At 45.1% G+C, this 21,788-nt stretch overlaps 1 protein-coding gene across 1 annotated transcript in view; it reads left to right on the top strand.

The window, feature by feature from the left end:
* The first annotated feature begins 3,133 nt into the window (after positions 1-3,133).
* The window catches only part of COQ8A (coenzyme Q8A), a 73,462-nt gene continuing 54,807 nt past the window's right edge, over positions 3,134-21,788 (top strand). The window contains exon 1 of the mRNA XM_024196761.3: positions 3,134-3,208. The gene's annotated coding sequence lies outside the window, so the exon portion shown is untranslated. The remainder of the gene's footprint in view (positions 3,209-21,788) is intronic.

The raw sequence follows: 21,788 nt of genomic DNA, 5'->3' as shown, positions 1-21,788 counted from the left end.
TTCAAGTGACATCATCATAGGACCTAATCACATCAGCCATACCATCAGGGGCTCGTTCACCTGCACATCTACCAATGTGATATGTGCCAGCAATGCCCCTCTGCCATGTACATTGGCCAAACCGGACAGTCTCTATGCAAAAGAATTAATGGACACAAATCTGACATCAGGAATCATAATACTCAAAAACCAGTGGGAGAACACTTTAACCTGTCTGGCCATTCAATGACAGACCTGTGGGTGGCTATCTTACAACAGAAAAACTTCAAAAACAGACTCCAACGAGAGACTGCTGAGCTGGAATTGATATGCAAACTAGATACAATCAACTCAGGATTGAATAAGGACTGGAAATGGCTGAGCCATTACAAACATTGAATCTATCTCCCCTTGTAAGTATTCTCACACTTGCTTCTTATCAAACTGTCTGTACTGAGCTATCTTGATTATCACTTCAGAAGTTTTTTTTCTCTTACTTAATTGGCCTCTCAGAGTTGGTAAGACAACTCCCACCTGTTCATGCTCTCTGTATGTGTGTGTATATATATCTCCTCAATATATGTTCCACTCTATATGCATCCGAAGAAGTGGGCTGTAGCCCACGAAAGCTTATGCTCTAATAAATTTGTTAGTCTCTAAGGTGTCACAAGTACTCCTGTTCTTTTTACCAATATAACTGGCAGTCTGAGCATGTATTAACTGGAGATGCAAACTGATTTATTCTTAATAAACTCAGAGACAATATGCAACCCTTATAAAATGCTTTACATGTTCTAAAGATTATCCCGTTAATCCTCACACCACTACCAAGTAGATTTATAAATATAATCCCTATTTTAAAGATGGGGAGACTGAGGCAAAGAGGCCAAGAGCCTCAAAGCTATTTAGGCACTCAGCTTTCATTAAGATCAATGGGAGCTAGGCACCAAAATACCTTTGAAGATCTGGGCTAGAGAAACTAACGCCAACATTTTCTAATATGGATGCCTAAAGTTAAATAGCTGCCTACATGTGGATGAAGGTAATTTACAGAGGTGCTGAACACCTCATCTCCCACTGATTTAAATTCAGGTACCGATATGTAGATTTAGGGGCTTATCTTTATGCAATTGCATTTGAAAATCTGGTCACAGCAAGTTGCTGACAAACGGTGGATAAAAATCAATTATTTTTAAAGTAACAAATTGGATTTTTAAATTTAAATATTTAAAATGATTTTTTTAATTTAAATACATCTCTTTTAAAAAATAAACCTAGTTAAAGTGATTTAAATTAATTAAAAATACTAAGCAATATTTGATGCCAAACAGACCATGAAGAATATATTTATTTATTTTTGTTATTAACTGCCCCCAGCAACTTTGAAACTCCAGCTACTGGAGCCAGTACTTTGGAAATATAGTGTGCGTGGGGGTTCTATTTGCAACATACATCCACACACACACCTTGACAATGGCAATGATATTATATTTTAAAAGTTGACTTTTTAAAAATTGCTATTTACAGTAATGCAGTCAATAGCAACCTTCCTGGTACAGATGGCACCACAAAATGATATTGCTCCTATAGCTTGGTGCTTGCTTGGACAATGGTTGGTATGTAGCTCCTTCTGCAGCTTCTCCATTGAAATTCATTCTGTTAGTTGGCATGTGTGCCTGTTTGTTTAATAAACTGTTAGCCTCCAGGCCCATGTCATGTGTATAGCCAAATGTTGCAATTCCATGCCCTTCCCTTCCTTTCTGATAGTTTTGCCAAAATAATTACCTTATTCTGTCCTAGATTATTAACAAAGTAACGCTCTCAAAACAAGTATCAGGAGGTAGCCGTGATAGCCTGTATCCACAAAAACAACAAGGAGTCTGGTGGCACCTTAAAGACTAACAGATTTATTTAAATAAGCATAAGCTTTCGTGGGTAAAATACCTCACTTCTTCAGATGCTCTCAAGACAGGCAGAGCAATTCAATCACATCCATGTCTCCCTTGGCCGATAGTTACACTCCCCATCCATACAGAGGTACGTGGACATCCCCACTTTTATGCCCACTGTAGAGACATCCCTAACATTGCCATTTCTTCTCCATTCCCAGTCACTCCTTGGTACATCATGCCTCAGTTCCCAATGTCATCCACATGCACTGACATCTCCCTATCACTTCTAGCGCTGATTTTTACCCCCTCTCCCCTATTCACTCCTCAGTCTTTTTTCCCCTCTCCCAGGAGTGGACCAATTGTACGTGCAAATCTCAGCTGTTTGTACCTGATATTACCACAGGCACTATATGAAGGTGTAAGATGAACACATGTATAAGCTAGGCCTGCTCTACACTAGAAAAATATATAAGCATTGTTCAGCACGTGTGCACCTAGCTCCATCCCTGCTTCCACTAGTGACACCTGCCTTTTTACCACTCCGCTGTCTCACCCTGGCTGCACTGGTCTAGAATAACAGAATTCCCCCCATTTAAATCCAGCCATGGGCTCTGTCTACATGTCAGCATGTTCCAGGGACCGGCTGACCAGCACCCTGTCCTATCGACCTGCTCGGGGGGTTAAAAACACCAGCAGCGGGGCTACACTAGAGCTCTTGCTACCAGCGGGGGGTTGAGGGGGGGAGCTAGCCGTGCGTTACTGCTGGTGGTGGGAGGTCGCCTCGCCAGCTCGCCTACACACGTAGCCGGAAATGCAGTGCCCAGGGGGGCGGAGCGGGAGAAGCACTGTCTGGCAGCAGTCCCGGCTCCCCCCGTCCGGCCCCACGCCTGTGCCATGGGCACGACGTGGTCAGAGGGGGAGCCGGGGTGGGGGAGGGCTCCAGGCTCCATGCAGCGACCGCCCCTCAGGCGGCAGCTCTGCAGCCTCCTGCCCGCTGCCAGGGAGGCCCGCAGCAGGGCGGGGGTTCAGCCAGCACCGCCTCCCCATTGGCTGGGGCTGCCCCCGACCCTTCCCCCCATTGGAGGAAACGCGGAGCGCACGGGCCCAGCACGCTCCGCTCGCCGTGCCCGCGGCCGCCTCGCGCTCCTCCCAAGCCGATGCGCCAGGGGGCGAGGAGGCGGCCGCCGCGGAGCCAATGGGCGCGCGGGGTGGGGGCGGGGCCCAGGGGGGCTGAGCCAGGCCAGGAGCCGCCGAGTTGGTAAACAAGCCCCGCGCCTCGTGGTGCGGCTGGGCGGGCGGGCGCGGCGGAGTCGGACGTGGCGTTGTGCGGGGGGCAAGTAAGCGAACGTCGCCCTTTCCCGCGGGCGGGCGGTGGGGGTCTCCTCGCTGTGGGGGAGGGGAGGAGTTGTGCCCCATCTCCTCTCCCCGGTCAGCTGCGGCGTGGGGTTTCCGCCTCTTCTGCCCCGCAGCCGCGGGGGGCGGGGGGCGGGCTGCGTGGGCCCTTCCCTGGGGGGGCGCCCGGGCCGTGCCCGCTCAGCGCGGGGCTGCTTCCCCCTTCTCCGGGCGGCCCGCCGGCTGCTGCAGCCGCGGGGCCGCCCTTCGCGCCCCTCTCCGCCCTCCCGCCGCGGGGCCGCCCTTCGCGCCCCTCTCCGCCGCGGGCCTCCTTCTCCCATCGGCTTTTTCATTCCGTGCTGCGGCTTCGCAGCGTCCTGGGCCCGCGGCGGCGGGTACGTGGCTGCGGGGCGGCTCGTTCTGTCGGTCTCTGCGCCAAGTGCACCTCCGGGCGGTGCCAGGCAGGCGGGAGCCGCTGCGGGGAAATCCGGCGTGCGGAGCCGTGGCCGTGAGGGTAACGCGTTAGGCACCGGGCGGGTAAAAGCAGCAAAGCGCCGTCCAGACCGAAACGGGGGCACCATCATGAGGCTGCAAACAGCAGAACCCAGAAAAGGGGGGAGGGACCCAAAGCCAGTAATGTACATCCATAGTCGTGGGTCTTAAAATTATACCGAATGTAAGTGGGAACACGTCCTAGCTCCGCAAACACTCACGGTGGGAAACCTTGAATTCCTCCAGATTCACAGAATATCCTCCTGCAGACATATAAGATTCCCCCCCCCCCCTTTGCAATGGCTCTGCTCCTTTTCCAGTCCTCCTTTCCCCGTGCCCCCTGTACAATTCAGTTGGTGTGGGTGTGTGTGGGTGGGGGGTGGCCTTTGAATGTCCTGGGGGTCTGATCCTACCGGTCTGAGCACCCTCAAATCCCATTGACTTCAATGCTTTTTGAGGACACATAAGATCTTGTTCTTAGACTTGATGCTTGTATTTACTACGTTTTAGTGTAGAAATAAACTTTACCTTACTGGGGCCCTAATAAAGTATGACTAGTGCCATGAGTGGTGTTTTGAAGCCTTTGTGTGGTAGCCATTTGGCCAATTTTGACTTGCTTCTGGGGTTATCCAACTTGGTACCAGTGGCCCTGGGGCTGGTAGTCTCCAGTGGTGTTATGTCAGTTACAGATTTGTAATGGAAATAGGAGATCTAAGGGTTAAACTTTTTCCAAGTAGAAGCAAATATATTCTGATATGGCCTTATGGAAACACTTGGAAAAATAAAACAAACACCAGTCAATGTTAGTTCAGAGCTCTTCATTTTAGAAGGGCGATGATTAAAGAACTGGGTTAACATGCTGCATTAGCAGTATATATTGCTTGCCTTTTTATTAGGTAGAGGCTGAGAATTATAACCATAAACTGTTTAAAACTATCATTTTTTGACTGATTGCTAGTGGTAAAAAGGAGCACACTTGGATATTGGACCTTTAATGCATGATGTTGCTTAACAGGTAATATTTGCAATTCAAAATTTGCTCAATATTTGGCTTTTTGTATGATGCATTCTTTAGTAAAAGGCGAAAGATTTATACGACACACACACATGCTTTATTTATATATACACATTCTTATTTATATGTATACACACACACACACACACACACCATCAAATTGTTTTAATAACTGATTTATGAGGTTAATCTTTGTGTTTGGGGCCCTATCTGTGAAGTGCTGACTTCAGTTGCATGTGTTCAGTAGGGTTGGGTGATCATCTTATTGTAAAGATCCCAGTGAAAAATGGCTTTTTTTTCCTGTGGGGGTGGGGAATGGTTGTCCAATTAAAAGAAGCTTATATATTCAGCCTGAATTCCTAACATCTTGTTTATGGGGAAAGAGGAGAATATGCTATCACTTCACATAGTGTATGTTCTGGCACATTACCATTGTCACCACTATAGAAACTTCCATCTCCTGCTGCCTAAGTGTAGCAGGGAGCCTTAGAAACCAGCCTATTTGAGGGTCATGATATAACTTGATGGAGGAACTGATCCTTCCTCTGAATGATTCAGTGTAACAAGTTGCAAAGAGATGTAAAAAATTAATTACTTTGTATTGGTGTCTGTTAGTTGATTTAATGTGTCTTGAGACCAAAATGTGAATGAAAACTTAGGCCATTCAGTATCTATAAAACTTTCAAGAAAAATAAACTTATATTTCATATAGGGATCTGTTATCTTGTGTAACAAAAATAGACAGGAACTAATAGACCTACACTGATTTTCTTCTGATAACCTTTTCAAAAGTGTTTTGGATATAGACTGTTTGCACTGTGGTTGTATCCATGTTAGTCCAGAATATTAGAGACAGGGTGGGTGAGGTAATATCTTTTATTGGACCAACTTCTGTTGGTGAAAGAGACAAGCATTTGAGCTTACACACACAGATGGTGGTCAGGGCACAGATTTGGATGTAGACTAATTTTGTTTGCTCAGTGTTTACTTGAACTATAAACATTCTGATAAATGGATTGAAGTGCTGGCTATATTCACAATAGTTATTGACAGTCTATTCTAAACTGTTGAAATCCATGCTGCTGAGGCTGTGTATACACTTAAAATGTTATGGTGACAGCTGCTGTTGTGTTTCAGTGTAGATACTCACTACAGTGGTGGGAGGGGTTCTCCTATCACTATTGTTAATCCACTTCCCTCAGCTGCTGTGGCTAGCACTGTCTACACCAGTGTTTAGTTGTCTTAACTATGCCACTCTCAGGGTTGAGGATTTTTCACATCCTTGAGTGACATAACTGGTTCGACTCCATCCTTCAGTGTACACCAGCCTGTAGTAACAAGTATATTTCTTTTGGTATCTCAACAAGATATTAATATTCATCCTGTTTCAGTCAAGTACAGCAAGGGGATGGTGGAGGAACTATTCTCTCAACATTCCCCCAGCTGTGTTGAACCAGAAAGTGAAAGTAGCTATAAACAAGGAGAAACTGACTAGTAAAGTGTCCAAGCTGAGAGAAACTTGGAAAGATTCTAAATATTCTTTTGTTTAATAATTAAAACTGTTAATAGTCAAATAAGAACTTGAAGTTTTTAAATGATTTTTACTTGATAGTCTCTGAGGGTCCTTAAAATGTGTTATACCTTAAGTCTCGTGCCGTTCAATAGCAGCCTTATGGAAAGTGTTTTGTACTCTTGGGTTCTGTTAACTTTGCTGGGATGCAGTTCTTGTTCAGTATTTTACAGTGCCCAACAACGAGCATTGGATTAGGTTTTAAGTATTGAATCTGAGAACTCAAAATTATTACTTTGGCATAGCATGGTGCTTGAGTACCATTGACTTCAGGGTAAAAGAATTGTCAGGTAGACTAGAAATATCCTGAGTTGGAAAAGTTGATGAGAAAGTCGTATTTGTCTCAGTATAAACAAAATACAGTGGTGTTTCTTTGATATAGCAGGTTCTTTGACTGCTGCTGTTTCTGAGAAGATTGATGGAAGGAACAGTTTAACTGAAACTGATGTGGTTACCATTGTGTGATTTGAATTACTATCAGAGCAAACAACTCAAATTTCTTTTAATATATCACAGATGCTGTGTGTTTCTTTTACACTACGTGTTTACCAGCAGTGACTTTTGTAACCTTGAAAGCTCAGATAAAACCTGATTGTAGTAATTCATAGTACATTGTCCTCAGATATGCAGGAGAAAAATGGCTGACCTTCAGGGCTATAACACAGGGGGCAAGTGGCAAGCAATTTCTGCTTTGTTAAAATAGTGTGATAAGGGCAAGAAAAGGTCAAAAGAAAAGGAGAGTTCCTTTTATGTTTACCCTTTGACCACTGGTCACTTTGGTTTGTTACTGCCAAGAAGAACTGTATGTATGTACAATCAGACTTCCAGCTACTCGGTGCTATGCAATGCAGTAGTGAGTGTTTCATTTGCAGTATTTAAAAGCAGACTAAAAATAGCTGAGTTTGAATGTGTGCAACATGAGAATTTTTTTAGGCGTGCAGTCCTCCAAAATAGCCCTCCTAAAGGCAGGTGGCAGTCTGTTATTTCTTATCTTTTATTGGACCAATTTCTGTTGGTGAGAGAGACAAGCTTTTGAGCTTTCTTTCACCAACAGAAATTGGTCCAATAAAAGATATTACAGTACCTCACCTACCTTGTCTCTCTAATATCCTGGGACCAAGGTGGCTACAACAACACTGCATATTTCTTACTATGTCTGTCAGATTGTGTGCTTTTTCTTCGTGGGGTTAACTCTTGTTGAGGAGTTGTAGAAACTGACTGAGGGAGAATAGTTGGATCACTGCATTCTAGCTTCCCTGGAGTTACCTAGCTGATAGTTCACACAAAATTTGTTAGGTAGCTATTGGGTCAAGTTCATTGTGGATGTCACTCTGACTTCAGTAAAGTGGCACCAAGGATGGCTGTGGCCCAGTGTGTCTTCATGACTTACTGTGTTGGAGTAGAATTCTTCCATCTACCTACCTACCACCTTTAGTTTGTAAAAGATATGAAACTCTAGCAGACTGCATTTAGACAAATTGAATTTGTCTTGAGCCAAGCAGTGACATGACATGCAGTTTTGCCCTCTCTGCCCATAACCATGCATCAATGCCTCCCTCCCTCCCCCCCCTTTAAGGCTTTTGTTTTTTAACTTAGGGATAATCAGTGAACAGATGCATGTTGATCTGCATGAGGAAGATATTTAAAAATTATTTATAGAGCACCTCAGATGTGCAAGGCACTTTACAGAACATAGCAAACAGATGATCCCTGCTCTGAAGAACTGTTAGGTTTTATGATTACAGAGCTTCTTGTTTAGAAATGTTACAAACTTAAATTTTGAGGTTTTTTGAATTTAGTTCATCCCTGAAACAGCTTATCTAACCAAATCAGAGTTTATAAATATCTACCACCTGTGGTGATCCAGCAACTTAATTTAGTCACCCTAGAATATAACTGTTGAAACTTAAAAATAAAGGCCTGCACGTCACCCTTAGGACATATGGATTCAGTACCTGCAGACACACAATGCATATAGTCCTCTTGCACTGGAGACAGTCACAGGGCTGTTTTGTGGTGCTAATGGATGAGGCTGATGCTGTTGTACCGTCAACATAGAGTTCTTCCTGTGTTCAAGTCTCTCCCTGCCCTTCCTTTGCCCCTGCAGGTACTCCATTTTCTATGCCCAATTTAGGGCTTCATTTATCCAGTCTCACTGCTGCTATCTAGATCACCTCAGATGTGTTTTCTTCCCCCATCCCTTACCTGGGTCTCCTACCTGCGGCTCTGGCATGTTCTAATGAGGCCTGATCCAGTATTCCTAACATTCATACAGCGTCTATTGTCTTCAGTGTGGCAAATCCCAGTACGCTGTGACAGAAGAGTACATGTACATAATGATCAGGGCTGGGAGAAGGGTGGAAGAAAAAAATTGCAGTAAGAAAGCTTAGAGCAAAATGAGAATTTCTTTATATCTTTTGTTTTTAAGGAACTCTCTGGAAATAAAGACTTTCCACAAGAGACAGTCATCTGAATTCATCATATGTTTTATGCATATGGGCAAAGCTTATATTGATTGTGGGTGCATAGAAGGGAGCAGGCACAATTACAAACTCAAACTTTTTGAATATTTTAGAATTCCAAGACAGGAGTTTTTCAGTCTTGGCAAATGAGCAGTGATATTCTGTGCTGTGTTTCTTAGAGGTGCAGCATACAACTTGCGGCTCAGGGAAAGAGGCATTGGAACACAAAGGTAGCTTTGTGCCATTTTGGCAACCTCTGTATTCTGGGCTGCTCCTGGGGACAAAATAGTTCCTGGTGTAAATGTAAACAGCCCTGGAGTTATTCTAAATTAAAGCAGTCCATCCTAGGCTACCCATGGACAGTGACACTGACGACCAGAAGTCCTGTAGCCCTACCTGCTGTAGACCTAACTGTTGCACTGGAGCTTGTGAATGGGCCTTCATACCTGATGCCTGCCCTCAGGGAGTTCTCCCCTGGCCACTACAGTGGTTTTACAGCATATTTGGGCTATAGCAGAGGGGAGGTTCCCTCCAAGATCTTTAATGCTCAGGGAATGTGGCTTACATATGTGCAGTTGAAGACTTGTTTCCTAGTGACTAAGTGAAGAAAAAGGATCGTTATGAAGATTCTCTTGGAATTGGAATAGTACAGTATCTGCATTGGCTGAGCATGGGATACTTTGCTCTGTTGTGTGCATGTTTGGGGTGAGGAAAGGTAGGTTTAAGCATGTATGCTTAGCATCAGATTATAGTTCCTTGTGGAGGAAAGTGTCCTTCCAGTCCAATGAGGCAGGGATTATAATCCATATCTTGATGGCTTTTGAAGTGCTTCGGAGGGGGAAGTGATAGTAGGGAGCAGTTAAAAACAACCCAGGCGTCTCCCTCCGTTCCCCCATAACTAACTATGCTGTATACAGCCACGGCTCTTGTGGTTTGGGGGATGGATTTAGTTTTTGTATTATGAGTCTGAGAGCTTGGGAAATATGTAAACTATTCTGGTATTAATACATAGCACTGAAGCTCTCTGTCTTCCAAGTGCTTTGTGCACACTAATGGTCAAGACACCCTTGTGATTATATTCATATAAATGAACAGGGCAACCAAGACAGAGAGGTTAACTAACTTGTCCAAGGTAAATATCAGAGCTGGAATTGGCACACAGGAATTCCTGGTTCCAGTAGACCAGATTTCCCCCTCTAAGAAGACGAAATTTGAGTATTTAGTTGGGCATTAAAACTGTGACTTATTTGACATGCAGCATCCTTAAGGCTCCCTTTTGACATAGCCCTGTATCCTATGCTTATGGTAATAAAGAGAACTTGTAGCAAAAACAGAACTGTACATTTATTGTAGGAGCTAGGACTCCAGTTTGCTAACTGGCCTGTAAATAGGCAGCAGATCTTGTATGAGGCTAAATTTGAACGTAACCCTGGCTTATGGGGCAAGTCTGGTTAGATATATGTACCTCCTGGATCGATAGTGAGAGGCTGGGGTAGCTCACCTCCTGTTCAGAATCATGATAGGATTATCTTCACCACGTGGGCAGAGAATGTGTGCACTCCCATGAGTCGCACACAGTATGTGCATGTAACTATGTAAATAGTAACATATGATAAGATGTGTGACTCTATCTCGTATGACTGAGGGGTGTAGGCACAAGATCAAAACCAAGTATCTTCCTACATCTGGTAAATGTAGGTGCCTGGTGCAGCTGCTCCAGGCACCTACATTTATCTGCTCTTCTATAAGTTACAGAACTCCGACCTGCATAGGTAGTCAGAGCCTTCAACCAATCAGATGCTTTCTCTCATAGTACCATTGGTGAAATGGCTAGCAAATTGACCTGTTCTGTGGTTCATTTTTTGCTCTGTGGGTGGGTTATTACTGTACGTTCAGAGGCGTATTATCATTAATCACATCACAGAGGAAAAGCTCCTATTTTTCTCAGCAATCTATAGATTGTCTCATGTTACAGGGTATTTATTTCTTGGGTCTGAAGGACTCCAGGCTTGCTTCTGAAGTGTGTATAATTTATAATCCCCATCCAGTACTCTGTGTGCTTTCACAAAGTTAAAACTCCCCCCCCAAAAGAGAGCTGCTTATAGTATACACTGCCCCAAAAAGTCAATTACCAGCTAATTAAGGAAAAATCCCTTTGTTACAGACTGTATCCCACAACTTGGAGTTTGAATGGCCCTTCTGAGCTCTTTGCTACATGTTTGGAATTTAGTGCTCTGTAGATATGCAACTTTCTGTGTTTGCTGAAGATAGGGAACTGAACTTTGATAGACCCTAAGTAGAACAGTAGTTGGTAAAGAGATTTTTGTGGCAGGATAGAACTAATTTGCAAGGGATTGTTAAGCAATTTTTATGAGAGAGGTTTGTGCTCTTAGCTTTATTTGAAAGGTAGCTCCTAGGCTCAGTAAGCAGATCTTTCTCTTGAAACTGTCTTTCATTTGAAACAAAAATGGAACAATTCCAATCAGCAGTGGTTTATAAAAGGGATACATTGTTTTGGGCTGTAAATTATAGTGTCTGAAGCCTTTGTTCTCTTTAGTTCTAGGATGCATAACTGACAGATGTAGAATAAAATCTTCATTTTTGTATAACTTTGCCTTAAATGTTACTGAAGGGACATATCTTGAAATCTGGTCAGTGTCAGAAAATGGGATAAATAGTTTCAGGTGCTACTCCTGGGTCCCCCTTCAAATCTATGTGGTTTTGCAGTGATACTCTCCAATTTTTTTAATGTATTCTCTTCCCTGTTGCTGCAGGAAAGAGCCACAAAAACAAGGGAAACTGATGAAAGACTCAGTCTTGCAAACACATGTGTGTAACTTTAATCATGTGAGTAGTCCCACTGAACTCATTCAGTAAAGTTACACTTATATGTTTGCAGAATTGGAGCTTTAGCTTCCTATACAGCAGAAAGTGAAACAGACTGTATATTTCAGCGAGTGCTAAGTTCACAAACTGAAGAAATAGGAAACGTTGTTTTTCCCCCTAATCTTTGGTGCTCCCTACAACAGTAGTAGGTGCCTAGGTACTACAGTGACAGGGTGGGGCCATATAACTACCTAGATAGAAGGACTTTCAGATCAGAGTGCGTTTTTGTTTTTTTAAAATTGGCAGTGCCTGTTTAAAATGATAAACCACTTCAATGTGGCTAGAAATTATAGTTACTGGGTAGGGGACTAGGCAGTTGATACACAATAGTCCTTTCTAAGACTTATAGGGATAGACTAATTGCTTGAGAAATTAAATTATTGGCCTCGCTCTGCAATAGCACAACAGAGCCTGTGTCATGTTCTTGGCAGAATTGCTATTTCGTGATTGGGTTAAGGACTGCTTTCTTGGTGTTTCATTTTCTAGATAAACAAAGGTTGGAGGGGGGGGGAGCGGAGAGGGGGGGAAGGAGGAAGCATGACTTCCTAAAATGTGTGGTTAAGTTCTGGCTGTTGAAATAGGAAACGGTAGAAATGGTCTTGTTGGTAAACATACAATTACAGTACAGTAACTCCTCGCTTAACGTTGTAGTTATGTTCCTGAAAAATGCGACTTTAAGCGAAATGATGTTAAGTGAATCCAATTTCCCCCATAAAGATTAATGTAAATAGGGGGGGTTAGGTTCCAGGGAAATCTTTTTCACCAGACAAAAAACTATATATTATATAGATATACACACAGTATGTTTTAAACAGACAATTTAATACTGTTCACAGCTATGAGGATTGTGAAGCTTTGTTGAGGTGGTGACGTTAGAAGGTGGAAGAGGGAGGGATATTTTCCAAGGAATGCCTTACTGCTAAATAATGAGCTAGCACTTGGCTGAGCCCTTAAGAGTTAACACATTGTTAATGTAGCCTCTCACACAAGGCAGCACGAACCGGAAGGAGGGGAGACAGCATAGCAGACAGAGACAGACACACACCTTGTGTATGGGAGAAAGAGATGCACACTGCCCCTTTAAGTAAGCTGACCCACTCTTAAGTGCATTGTCTTTTTAAGTGGATCAGGAAGTTGAGACAGCAGCTGCTGCCCCAAGCTCTCTCTGTTGCTCTCTGTCCGTGTCCCCTCCCTGCTCTGTATGGAGAAGGGGTAAGTGGTGTGCAGGAGCAGAGGGGAGGGGGACACTCTGACATTAGCCTCCTCCACCCACCCCCCTTGCACAGCAAGCAGGAGTCTCTGGGAGCAGCTCCAAGGCAGAGGGCACGAGCAGCACATGGCAGTGGGGGGAGGGACAGCTGAACTGCCGATTGATAGCCTGCTGGGCGGCTGCAGCAGCACAGGGAACTTAGGGGAGTGGGGGGCTGCCGGTCCACCCTGGTTACAAGCCCCCACCAGCTAGCTGCAACGAGCTGCTCTTCCTGCAAGCAGTGGACAAAGCAAGCGGCTGCCAAACGACATTAGAAGGGAGCATTGCGCAACTTTAAATGAGCATGTTCTCTAATTGATCAGCAACGTAACCGTTAACCAGGACGACTTTAAGTGAGGAGTTACTGTATATGAGGCCAGTTGGAAATTGAGGTCAGTCCTCCTTAATGGAAGGAATCAAAGCTTGAGGCATGACTGGTCCAGATTTCAGGTGCTGGAGTCCTGCCTTTTAGAAGGGAAGGGGAATAGATTGCTGGTGATAACCTCCTATCTTCTTGCCTGGGGAAGCTGCTGCTGCAGGGCCCAACTGATGTGTGAGCTTCATGCAACTTGTTTTATGGATTCCTGGAGAAACTGAGAATTCCTTCAAACTTTATCTTTGCAAAATAGTCTTCCTTAAAATCTTGACTAGAATGATAGAAGCACAGAACTGTTCATGTGTCTTCCCAGTGTGAAACTTTGAACTTGGGAGACAAATGTTTGTGATGCATGAGCCAAATTCTGTGTTGACTTACACACCTGCTGCCCCCACTGAAATCAAATAAATTACACCAGTGGAACTGAGAGCAGAATTTGTGTGTCAGGATGTACTGAGTGCAGCAAGTGGCCTATAATGTAGTCTCACATTAGTATCTTAATTGATGCAAGTGAATTATTTCTAGATCCCTGACCGGGGTAGAAAGAGGTTTCATCAATTCCAGGCACGTGGACCATGACTAAGGTTTTGCATTTCTCCAGACAATGTCTGACCTAATCAGAATGAAGTAAATAAAACCATCAGTCTAGAACATTCATTTTGCACTGATGTATCTGTGCCTAAAATAAAGTAGACAGCACACCCACTCAAAGTGTCCAAAGCCAGCATCAGACTTTTTTTTTTTTAAACCCCTATATTGTGTTTCAAACCATGTATGGGGAAAACTGCTTGTGCAGGCTTCCTAGCCAGCCAGTACTAGTCAAAATGAGCACTAATGTTGAAATTTTTGGGAAGGAGTTTGAGTGCTGGCTGTATTTGATGTTGCTTCAGTTTTAAATGTCACTGGTAAATTTGTGCCAGGATGTTTATAAAAATGTTCTCCAAGACTCTACAGGTTCATTAAATTGTATGTCAGGGCCACCCTGCAAATATACCATGCCTCCTAAAATAGAATTGACTTATTGGCTATACAACCAGTCAATTCTTTAAACAAACCTTGTTGTTGGGGATTTTAGTCTATTATGTAAAATCCTGCTCTTTTATTGACTTATTTGATTCCTTTCTTGAAGAGGAAATGGCCACCCCCCCTTAAGTGTTACTGTTTGTTGTGCTTCCTGCTCAGCTGAGATTTGGGTGAGTCTGGACACAAGAAAGCCAGTTAATGAGAACACACTTCTAATGAGGGCCTGGTGTTCTGCTATGGGGCGGGGGAAAGGTGTAGGGGGGCAAAACTTGAAGAGGCTGTGAATGAAACTGCTACTAGTGTAGTATGGAAGGGTGGACATGGGATCAGATGTACAAGGGGAAGTAGAACTAATCCTGATGAAAAGCACTCTATAAGAGCTTGGTATTCTTTATTTCCAGATTGTAGCCCGCTACACTTAATTCATGGTCACACAAGGAGTTTACTGTTTAAACTACTGCCTGTGCATTGTCTCCGTTAGCGCTTTTCTCCAAAATACCTACTGCTGCTACCACTAGTGGAGTTCCAAAGCTGGTTGCCATTGGGGAGACTATCATAGATTAGTTTCCAGCATCCCTAGTCTCTTCTTGTTTGGATTAGATAACAGTGGCTGCAATGATGGTAAGTTTGGAAAAAACTAATGTAGACCCAGGTCTGGTCTACATTAAAAAAATTATGGTGACATAGCTACTGTGCTCAGGGGTGTGAAAAATCGACTCCATAGCGGTGCTGCCCTAACCCCTGGTGTAGATGGAGCTAGGTTGACAGAATGCTACTATCACTTGGGGAGGTGGAGTTTCTACAGTGACAGACTACAGCAACAGAAGAGATTTTTCTATCTCTACACTACAGGGCTGCAGTAGCATAGCTACGTGGCCATAGTTATCCTGCTTTAGTGCCTGTAATGTGGACATGGTCCCAGTCTGTGAAGTCTTTCACAAGCATGGAATTAAATTCCCTGCCTTATTGCCCCCATCAAGCAGATATTCTTTGTCATTTGACTTTTTTTTATAATCTGCTTAAGGGAGACAGTTATACATAAGCAATGATTTAGGAGGCAGTATGCTCTAATGGATAAGACAATAGATAACACTTGAGTAGTCAGATGGAAGGCTTCTTTACTAGTCATTTCTGAGCCTACAGGTTTGAAGAGCACACAGTTTACCATCACATTTTTACCAGGTTTAAAAATTAATTTTAGGTGCATTGCTCTTCATACAAAAGTGGAATATCTTTCCTCTGGTCATGGATAAACCTGGAATAATGAAGTAACAGTTCTTAAATATCCATCCAAGGGCATATAGACTTCTGATCCTATTGAAGTGTGTATATATACTGGGGGCTGTATTGCAGTACTCTGCTGATTCAAAATACTGTTACCTTAAAATAATGAAAACCATAAAAGGAGGAATTTGACTGGCTGAATTTGACTGTGTGGGTATCTGGTAGAAGAACCACATAGGGGTCAGAAGTTGACCAATTGATTTATTTTTTTTTAAATTGTGGAGGGGCCGGTATAAATGCAAGAATCTAAATTAAATCTGATAATGGCTCTTGTCCAGTGGTTATACAGCTGGACTTTGATCCCATGCCTCACCATACACTCTGAGGGAGTGCCTTGTTATAACTGCGCACTTCTTGTGTGGTACTTGCCTTAAACCTTCATTATAATGTTGCAACAACTCCTCTGAAGAAAAAATTAAAATACATCTGGGCTCCCTGCATGTTCTTAATAGCATGCCATGTTCCGCTATATTCCTTGATTTAGCTTGCAAGGTTTCAGCTGGGTTTGAAATTCAGTGCAGTGGCAGGAGAGCAGATTGCTCACTGGTGTGGTATGTAGCTTAAAAACAAAAAAACCTACCATGTTCACCTTGTTATATGCCCTAGAGTGACTTGATTCCAGCCTCATCAACAGCATTCTGCCTTCCCCCACCCAAACACTGTGTCCCTGTCTATACTAGGAAAATAACCCATGGTTGATGTCTGTCAGCCAGTCACAGACCCTATTCTAGCCAGGCTCATAAACCTGCTAGCATAAAAATAGGACCAGTTTGTCAATACCTTGGATGCAAAGTGTAGTAGTCTCTGCCTACCTGTCCTGACAATGGCATAGGCAGGGTACAATGTGGTTAAAATAGTTTCTGAAAAGCTGAGGCTGAAGCCAGTCCTTAAGAAAGTTTTACATGGAGAGTTTGCTAGCACAGTCTTTTTAGCAGTGTAGGTGGAGTCCTAGTGGAACAGAGTCCTTGTAGAACAAAGTCTGCTTGCTGCAGTGGGTGTTCACAAAAGTTTGGTCCCTCTACTCAATAACCGCCAAACCCTCTTCAACCCAGTGTGGCAACTGTGATGTGCTTCTCTCCACCCCCGACCCTCCGTTTTTAGTTTAACAACTTCTGTCTGTTTTCTTCCTGGGTCCCTCACTTGCTCTCATTAAAATAAATAATCTTTGTGTTTCTTTTCTTCCTGATTACCTATTGTTCCTTTTTTTTTATGATTGTTCTCTTCCATGCTTCCCTCTCCTTGCCCTGGTAGTCCCATTGACTTCTGCTTTCCACATCCCTTCCGGAATAAGAGTTTTATGTGCTCTCCTGAGCATTGAGCTTGTTTGAGACTCACTTCTGTTTCTGTCAGCCTTCATTTGTTGGTGGCCTCCTTTGCACTGATGTTCACCCCTCTTCATGCACCTCAGTTGTGCCCAGGTTTTGATCAAGTTAGAATGTAAGCTCTCCAGGGCATTATGGGTCTTATTCTTTTTTTCCACCAAAATATAATAAAAAACAAAACAAAGCATACCAGGAATACTCTGCATTCCCTGTATACAGTTAAGCAAGCAAACTTACTTCCAATTTAGCCATGTGTGAATAAGCCCCTTTCCTTCATATGATCTACTTTTTGATGTTTGTAATGGGATTTAATATAGTAGGAGATTTGGAGCCTTCTTTCAAATTTTGCTTCCTAGTGGACTCTGGGACTATTTAGTGGATTTGATACCCTAAAAATATTGCACAGGAAAATGTAACACTGAGTATTTTAAATACTTTTGTGACGTTCCTCCCCACCTCTTTATAAAAGTGAGCTCACCATGTCTCTTTAGCCGGATGAAGGAGTACCAGATTGTATGCCTTGCTTCCAGTAAATTGCCCTTCTGCAGCTCAGGACAGGGGCACATCACTGAGGCCTTTGAATTTTCAAATGGCAGACAGTGCACTTAGGGGTGGTAGGGTTAAATTTCTTGCAGGCACAAGTGGATGTAATCCCATAGAAATCAGTGGTGGTTTGTCAGCAGCAAATTTGGCCCAGTATCGCTCTTACAGCTAAAACTAACAAACAGGAACTGGTCATATTTGCTCATTGATATATTTAGCAGTGGAGGATGAGGACACATTGAGCAATATATGATTTCCATTTGTGACTTTAACTTCTCTATTAATTTCAAAATTAATAAGACTTCCAAAATAGTCTTATCACCCACATTCTTTTATGGTATGGTAACAGAACCATTTCATGAACTTCTCTTCCTCTCACCCAGATAGTTTGATTTAAACTTGTATTAGAAGGACTCCATGTTAAAAATCAATCCCCTATTTTCCCTGATTCCATTGGTTTTGCTCTGGTAGCTGTAACTGCACCATCTTTCATTGCTCCAAGTGTGTAAAAAATGAAGTGTGTGTGTTCAACAGTGATCTTTGCCTGTACTACTGCAAACATGAGATTAAACCCTAACTACTTCATAATGGTGAATTTGTATACTTAACATTATTGTCTAAGTTGAAATACTATGCTGGCTACTTTTCCCCCCTCAGTCTGATTTGCAGGGATAATGCTGCAGATACTTCTTTAAGTTAAGACCTAGCAAAAACTTCTGGTATTTATGGGTGAAAAAACCCTTCTGTTGATAGATGCAGTAAACCTCTTTCCTTATCTTACAAGACAGTTTTTAAGTTTAAAAATACATAAAGAAACTTTGCATTAATGTTAAGAGGCTGACTTTAAATTCTTCAAAGCAGAGAGATTCAGAAGTCAGTTTTATTTGGTCTCTTTTTTTACCATTCTGAAGCCTATAGATACATCATACAAAGTGAGCCCTGCAAAAAAGTGGCATGCGGAGCCTTAATTCTAATTCTCATATATTGGTTTCATTGTGCCACAAGTACACTGTCAGCACCTATGTTTCTGGCTGTGTGATTTATGCTGTAGTTAGAGCATGGCCCACATAATTTATAATATTTCTTTACTTTGGACTGGAGATAGCTACCTTAGTCTTGGGCATTGATTATTCTGCTGTGTTCAACAAATACTCCTGTAACTTGAGTTACAGAAACAGTTAGGTTTCCCTGGAATTCAGCTATCTTAGTGCAAGGAAACATGCCACTTCTGTGTGATTGATAAATGGAGCTTGCTTACAAGAAAGGTCTGCATTTGCTCAGAAAATAACTGGATTCCGTCATTAATGGCTTGCAGTAGGGTGTAATACCATACGTGCTGTTGTCTGAGTTTATAGCACTTGAACGTACTAACCGTTTATAATCATTGTGCATATATATGTGTTGACAGAACACACTCTAAAAATGAAAACGTGCCTTTGCAGTTACCCAGGAAACAGTTTAAATACACAGTCCCTTTGGCAGTGCCCAATGGAGGCTGCAGCCAGAAGTGTTAAGGACGTTGTCTGGAGGCCAGTATAGAGAATTCTCCAACTGGGGATCGAGCCTTAGAAGGCATCCTGTGCCTAAGTGTATGCCTCTATGTTCTCTATCAGAGTGGGTGAGTAAGCCAGGACTGGATAGGAGACATTTCGAATCCTGAAAACTGTTGTGGAGGACCATTTGTACAGTGAAGTTGCTGGAGATGAAAGGGAAATAAACTGAAAACACTGTTTTGCCTGTAACTGCAAACCTGCTTGGCACAACACACAGAGTAGTGAGTGTCCTGTTTATGTTGCACTCATGGCTCTTCCAATATAAGGAAAAGTTGTGCTCAGAAGAAAGCACTTTTGGCTTATTTATTTGTATTACTGTAGCGCAGAGGTGGGCAAACTACAGGGGGGTTGGATAGGGGGTGAGGTCCCGGGGGGCAGTTGGGGGACAGGGAGCAGGGGGTGGTTGGATGGGGCGGAGGTTCTGGGTGGTGGTGGTCAGGGGACGGGGAACGGGGGGGGTTGGATAGGCATGGGAGTCCCGGGGGGGCCTGTCAGGGGGAGGGAGCGGGGGGGGTCAGATGGGGGGCGGTTAGGGGTGTGTGGGTGTGGATAGGGAGTGGGGCAATCAGGGGACAGGGAGCAGGGGGGGTTGGATAGGGGGCAGGGTCCCCCTACAGTGGGAGTCCTGGGGTCCTGTCAGGGGACGGGGGTGTGGATAGGGGTTGGGGCAGTCAGGGGACAGGAAGCAGGGGGGATCGGATAGGGGGTGGGCAGTCAGGGGACAGGGAGTGGAGGGGTCGGATGGGGGTGGGGCCTCGGGGGGCGGTTAGCGGTGGAGGTGTGGATAGGGGTCGGGGCAGTCAGGGGACAGGGAGCGGGAGGGGGAGGGTTGGAGAGGGGGCTGGGTCCCCCTACACTTTGTTTCCTATCATTTAATCCGTTACCGATCCATGAGAGGGCCTTCCCTTTTATCCCATGACAGTTTTTTGCTTACGAGCCTTTGGTGAGGGACTTGTTAAAGGCTTTCTGAAAATCTTAAGTACACTATATCCACTGGATCCCCCTTGTTCACATGCTTGTTGACCCCCTCAAAGAATTCTAGTAGATAGGTGAGGCATGGTTTCCCTTTACAAAAACCATGTTGACTCTTCCCCCAACAAATTATGTTCATGTATGTGTCTGACATTTTGTTCTTTACTATGGTTTCAACCAGTTTGCCCGGTACTGAAGTCAGGCTTACCGGCCTGTAATTGCCGGGATCACCCCTGGAGCCCTTTTTAAAAATTGGTGTCACATTAGCTCAGAGGACGGCAACCTTTCAGAAGCGGTGTGCCGAGTCTTCATTTATTCACTCTAATTTAAGGTTTCACATGCCGGTAATACATTTTAATGTTTTTTAGAAGGTCTCTCTCTATAAGTCTATATATTATATAACTAAACTAGTGGTGTATTGTAAAATAAACAAGCTTTTCAAAATGTTTAAGAAGCTTCATTTAAAATGAAATTAAAATGTTGATCTTACGCCGCCAGCCCGCTGCTGGTCTGGGGTTCTGTTCACCTAGGCCGGCAGCGGGCTGAGCGAGGCCTGCGGCCAGGACCCCGGCTGGCAAGGGTACGGCAGCCAGAACCCCAGACCTGCAGCGGGCTGTGCGGGGCCGGCGGCCGGGCCCCCAGACTGGCAGTGGACTGAGCCGCTCAGCTCACTGCCACTCAGGGGTTCCATCCGCTGGCTCCTGCCAGCCGGGATCCTGGCTGCCAGATCCACTCAGCCCGCTGCCAGTCTGGGGTCCCGGCCCTCCCCACATACAGTGGATACCTACCTTCTCCCTGGTTCTGGCCATTCTCTTCCTCTCTCTGCACTGAGCTGAGGGTGGGAGTGCACTGAGCACAGGGCTGGGGGTGAAAGGTCGGGCTAGGAACTAAAATGAGGGAGGGGGCTCAGGGTTGGGGCAGGAGGTTCGGGTGTGGGGCACTTACCTGGGCAGCTCCCATTTGATGCGAGGGGTGAAGATGGGAATGTGGGCGAGGGGTGGTGCAGGAGCTCCCGTTTGGTGCTCGGGGTGGGGATGTGGTGGGTGCATAGGATGTGGCGGGGCTGGGTATGTGTGGGGGTGCCAGAGTCAGGGCTAGTGTTGTGGGGGTGGGATGAAGGAGTCAAGCAGAGGGCTGGGTGTGTATGAGGGAGGTACAGGGCTCAGGGCAGGGACCTCGGGGGTGTGCGGGGCTCAGGGCAGAGGGTGGGGTGTGTGTGTGGGGGGGTCAGGGCTCAGGGGAGAGGGCTGGGTGACTGCCCCCTAAGAACTCCCAACCCCCCTGCGCCTTGTCCCCTGACTACCCCCTCCTGGGACCCCTGCCCCCAACTGCCCCCCAGGACCTCACCCCCTATCTAAGCCTCCCTGTTCCTTGTCCCCTGACTGGACCCTACCCCCTACCTGTCCCCTGACTGGACCCTACCCTTATCCATACCCCCGCTGCCAGCCAGACCCCCGGGACTCCCATGCCTATCCAACCATTCCCTGCCAGGACTCCCGAGCCATCCAACCCCCTCCTTGCCTCCTGACAGGACCCCCAGAACTCCCAACTCCTACCCCCCCCCCCCCCCCCCCCCCGGGACTCCACCCTGCTCCCTGTCCCCTGACTGCCCCCACCCCTTATCCAACCCCCCTGGCCCCGGACCCCTTACCATGAGGCTCCACGCAGAGCCAGATACGCTGTCCTGCGGGAGTGCACAGCCCCGCCCCTCAGAGCGCTGCGCGCGCGGTGGCAGGGCTCCAGGTGAGCGGGGAGCGTCTTTCCCTCCCTGCGGAGCCAAACACTGCCCCACGGGAGCGCGTAGCCCCGACCCCCAGAGCGCTGTGCGTGCGGCGGCA

The sequence above is a fragment of the Terrapene carolina genome, unplaced genomic scaffold, assembly GCF_002925995.2.
Source record: "Terrapene carolina triunguis isolate 2854851 unplaced genomic scaffold, T_m_triunguis-2.0 Scaffold406, whole genome shotgun sequence".
In the NCBI taxonomy this organism is placed as follows: domain Eukaryota; kingdom Metazoa; phylum Chordata; order Testudines; family Emydidae; genus Terrapene; species Terrapene triunguis.
The sequence above is the reverse complement of the archived record's forward strand: the minus strand, read 5'-3'. Positions and strand labels throughout refer to the sequence as shown.